This window comes from Haliaeetus leucocephalus, unplaced genomic scaffold (assembly GCF_000737465.1).
Source record: "Haliaeetus leucocephalus isolate CR32 unplaced genomic scaffold, Haliaeetus_leucocephalus-4.0 Scaffold605, whole genome shotgun sequence".
NCBI classification, from domain to species: domain Eukaryota; kingdom Metazoa; phylum Chordata; class Aves; order Accipitriformes; family Accipitridae; genus Haliaeetus; species Haliaeetus leucocephalus.
Window position 1 is genome coordinate 6,076,973 of NW_010973041.1, and position 5,323 is coordinate 6,082,295.

A 5,323-nucleotide genomic window follows, 5' to 3' on the forward strand; every position below is an offset into this window, starting at 1 on the left:
CCCTTTCCTCCACCTCCAACACCCAGTAGCTTTCCCCTCTAAAAAACCATTGTGGATTTAGTCAATTTATTACTCCCAACATCACATTGTTGTCTTACCTCCTCTTGGCTGTGAATTGTTTTGAGCTTCTCGCTCCCCAGGAAGTTGATGCTGTCATCATAAATAGGCTGGACGCATTTTTTCTTCCTCTTTTTCAGACAGCCAGAGGTAGCAAGTGTCTGAAGGGACTGAAGCTCTGCTGTTTCATTGCTTCACACCAGAACTTCCCTGCTGTGTGCCTTCACCTGGTATGCACTGCAGCCACTTCTGATGTCTGCTGCATCTGTGACAACCATTTGGTCCTATTGCAACACTGCAATTGGTGGACTAATGTGTTGTACCTAAGCAAAGGAAAATGACCATCTCCTCCCTTCTGTTAGCAATGGTTGAAAATCAGAGGGCACTAAAGGGCACACTTGAGTCCTGGTTGCTGAACGTTATCTCCATGTGCCACAGTGTGCAGGTGGTGTAAGTCTGACACAGCTGATGCTCGGCAATCCCTTGCTGGGAACTGGTTCCTGCCAAGGTGGCAATAGAAAAAGGAAAAAAAAGCCTTCGCTTAGCATTTATTCAGAGATAAATAGGTTGTTTGGAGAGTCTCACTGTAGCATTTCCATGAAAGACAGTCCTTGCTACCCATCTACTTAGCAATGTTTCAGGTTCCTGGACTTTTCTCCATGCTTAGCTGAAACCTGTTGTTTTGGGGGAGAAGTGTTTTGGGCACTACCAACTTGAGTTGGATCAGCTTGACTAAATCACAGTCATCCTTTTCCCTCTGTCTGCCCAATTGACAGATTCTTAAACTTTTTTTCCTGGATGGTATGTTGAAGTCTTTTTGTGACAGGCTCACTTTGCGTAGTTACTTTCTGTGTGTCCTTTAGAAGTACTCTACAGATGTCCGCAAGCCCATATCAATGAATCAGAGGACACCAGTCTAAGAAAACTTTGTGTGATGAAGAAATTTCTACTCCCCACCAGAGGGGGTCCATGCTGCCTTAGGGATCCTCTTGGTAAAACAGAACTGGATTCTTCAGTGGAAGATAGATAATCACTGCTGCTGCAAACAGCATCAAATAGCCCACCATGAGCGTCCTTGTAGCACAGGACCTTCTTGCTCCCTTGCCAGTCCAAGAACAGATGTATGTGCTGCTGTCAGGGAGCTGCAATGCAGTTCTCCCCACAAAGAATTAGGCGTGAATCTTGGACTTGCAGAGTAGCTGAAGTTGGAAGGGACCTCCAGAGACCTAGTCCAGCCCCCCTGCTCAAAGCAGGGTCAGCTAAAGCAGGTTGCTCAGGACTGTGTCCAGTTGGGTTTTGAGCATCTCCAAGGATGGAGACTCCACAAACTCTCTGGGCAACCCGTTCAGCCACTCTCAGCAAAGTGTTTCCTGGTGTTCAGAGGCAATTTCCTGTATTTCACTTTGTGCCCATTGCCTCTGGTCCTGTCACTGGACACTACAGAGAAAAATCTGGCTCCGTCTCCTTGCCTCCACCCTCATCAGGTATTTATACATGTTGGTAAGACCCCCTTGAGCTTTCTGTTCTCCAGGCTGAGCAGTCCCAGCTCTCTCAGCTTCTCCTCATATGTCAGATTCTCCAGTCTTCTTCATCTTTGCGGCATTTCCCTGGACTTGCTCAACGGGTAGCCTCACCAGTGCTGAGCAGCAGGGAAGGATCACCTCCATCGACATGCTGGCATCACTCCTCCCTGTGCAGCCCAGAACACTGTTAGCCTTCTTTGCAGCAAGGGCACATTGCTGGCTCATGTTCAACTTGGTGTCCACCAGCACCTTCAGATCCTTTCCTGCCAAGCTGCTTTCCAGCCAGTTGGCCCCCAGCATATACTGGTGCCTGCAGTTGTTCCTCCCCAGGTGCAGGACTTTGAACTTCTTGTTGAACTTCATGAAGTTCATGTCGGCCCACTTCTCCAGCCAGACCAGACCCCTCTGGGTGACAGGATGACCTCCTGGCTGTCATATTGTGCATCAGCACCCTCTAAAAAGGGAGTTTGTATGCCAGAGTAATGCATAACCGAATATATTTCAGATCTATGATAAAACCCCTTTGTAGCAAGTGTATTTGAGTCCTCTTGATTGCAAGTCTCAGTCATACAAATCAAGTTATTTTATTGGCTCCTTCTAAGTCCCCACAATTCTCCTTTGTACAGACTAGGTGCATAACTGGTCTCTCATTTACATTTCTCTCATTAACATTTGTGCCTTATGTCTGCCTAACTGGCAAGCTATCCCAAGCAGCTATTTAAATCATCTGAACATTTGGGCTCTTGCTTTTCCCATGTTAATTAATTAACTGTAGCTATAGTTGGCTGCAGGAGAAGCTGAGTGTTTTCTGATAATTCCTACCAGCAGGAATCAATGACTATGCAACCTCTCATTTTTGCACCAGATTTGAAAAAAAAAAAAAAACCAAACAAAACCCAAACAACAGAAGAACACCAAGTCTGGATTTCACACGCTTAGTTTCTTGCTACTATGTACTGAGGGTCTGACTGGACTTGGGCTTTTGAAGACTTTCAACTTTTGTTGATGAAAACTGGAACTGAAAGTACTGTAGGCATCACTAGGCTGACTCTAGGCTTTCCTGCCTACGCCAGACTTCAAGTAAAGAATACGTTCATTTCAGGAGTGTAACACAGGCAGTCAGGGCTGCCAGATCTTCATGTCTGTATTACGTGTTAACAAATAGGTGCGTTCAGGCAGGGAGCAGCATTCAAGCCTCTCTGCAAGCATTCAGATTATCAATCTGAAATTATTTTACTTTGGTATAAAGAGGGGAAAAAAGCATTCTATTACTCCTAACCGAAAGCAAATTATTTCCTTAGGGTCTAAAATGGAAACAATACAAATGGGTTGCTGATTGTAATCACTGGCTGTAACAGTTGGCTCCATCACTCATTCCTGAAATAACTGGGTGAAAAAAGAAAATAAATGGGGTTTGTATATCCCTGATGTATGCATCTGGGCACAGATTCTGAGTGCATTCATTGCATTTTGGATAAGAGTCATCTTTTCTGGGTGAGGGAATCAACAAATTGTCCCTCTCATCAAACATTCCTCTCTTCCCCAGTGCCCCCTGTCTCTCTGCCAGGCTTCCACCTTCTCCTGCTCAGTCTTCCCACTGCCATCTAGGTTTGATCTCTCCCCTATTGCTTCCCGTTTCTTCCCTCCTAGCCAAGTGCAGATGCAGGCTGCTGCTCCCTGCGCAACAGCACATCTATGGGAACGAGTTGCATGTCCTCTGTGTGCCTGGTGCACGTCAGTCTCTCCACCTTTGCTCTCGTCCTCCATTTCCAGGAGGTACCAGTTCACACAGAAGCCAACCATGCGTGTGCTGCTGGCGTGCACCCTCCTGGAGGACTTGCGAGTGGGAAAAGCCTGCTGCTTACTGGAGCACAATTGCAGAGGCAGCCATGGTGGCTTGATGGCCACCATCACGCTGACCACCAGCCAGGCCTGCTGCTCCCATGCCTGGTGGGGTGGTGAGCAGTGGGAATGTGCACCACGTGCGGTGGGTGTAGCGTGCTTTCCTGCTGGGCTCAGGGTATGTCCAGCCCCTGTGCCGGAGTCCACTGCCTGAAACCTGGTAAGTGGAGCCACGGGCTGCTGGATTGGGGTGCGGGATGCTCTGGAGATGCTTCGGAGCAGTGAGGAAAGCAAGTTGGGGAATAAGACAGAGGGTTCAACTGCTGTCTGGGTGTCTTCTGCCTTGTGCTTTTGTGTGGCTGTCCTGGCATTCAGAAAGGTGGTGCACAGTTGCTCTGTGTCCAGCACCTATCATCTGTCCCTGAGAAGTGCAACTTCTTGGTTTAGACAAACGTGCCTGCTGGTCCCCCAGTGGGCTGAGGCACAAGGTGTGGGTGCCTGAGCTCGACAAGTCTCTGCAAGTCATAGGCATGCCTTGAAACAGACCCTTAGCAGCAGAAATTTGAGCACCTGCCAGCTTCAAGGCATGGGCGCAGCTGGGCAGAGGTCAGATGGTTTCTGAATGCCCCTGCTTTGCACTGTCTGCAGTGATGGCTAAACCCTTTGCAAAGCTGTTTCAGCAAACTAAATCCAGTTGCAAAGCAGGGGAAGCAGTCAGGGTTGGGTTTGGGGGGATTTGGGGGCAGGATTTTTGTTTGCTGCTTTAGGGGTGGAAGAGCGCAGTGAAGGGTCTGGTGGCTGGCAGGAGGAAGGGAACTGCAGCAGCCAGCACCAACACCGGTACAAGCTGCAGTGGGTTCTCACCCTCAGACAGGGATGTCTTTAATGGCTTAGCTCAGGTTTCAGTGCATATGCTGGTTTTTGGCTGTTGGGCTAAGTGATTTATATTTTGTGAATGGCCATTAAAGCATGCAGCTTAGTCATAAAATGTATTAAGCTGTGGGAATTGGAGTTGCATATTGGATTAGGTTTAGCTTTAAGCTAGCTGAGCAACATTAACCATATGCGTATTGTATTTATACGCAATATATTCACTTTCAAACTAAATATATTGACTTTCATATTAACTCCTAATTTTTTGTCTTTAGGAGGATGTATTTTATGTAATTTTAAATAAACATAAGGCACACTTGTTTCTGGATGTAAATAGAAGAAAACAGAAAATGTGCTGTTAATAAAGCTCCTCCCCTTTATTTTCTATTAAATATATAACACTTCTATTTTAGTAAATGAAAAAGGTTTTTGATTTGCAGGCTTGCCTGTCTGCTGTCTGGAGGTGTTTGCACTCCTACTTGCTAGAAAGACCTTTTGTTCAAACACAGTACTCTTTCAGCAGGGTACCAGATATTACAGAAATACAAGCAAATTGAGATCTTAGCCTTGAATTTTTCCACAAGGTGGTACATCCTATTCCTGAGAAGCTTTATTATTTATCTAGCAGCCACAGGGCTGGACTCCTCACCATCTTCATTTGTTCCAGTGCAAAAGAGAGGGGAAAAGCATAAAATGCTGCCAGTTTGATATCTAGTATCTTCCACTCTCTTTATTCTGGTTTGACTGACATAATGATACATAAGGCATTGGATGTGTCCTCCCTGTGTCTTGTTTGAATGGTTATACTGGTATTTGCCAGCAGTGTTATTTAGAATTAGTCTTTTTTAGCTATAACTGCTGTTTCCTAACCAATACCCTTATTGACACTAGCATTTCTCAGGTTTCTGTGTTTGCAAATGTCTCCTCCAGATCTAAGTTATTGTGCTTGTGCCTTGGAATTGCTCTTTAAGGCCACATTGCCTGCTCAGGAAGGAGCACAAAGTTTTGTGGCTGCCCTCCCGCCAAAG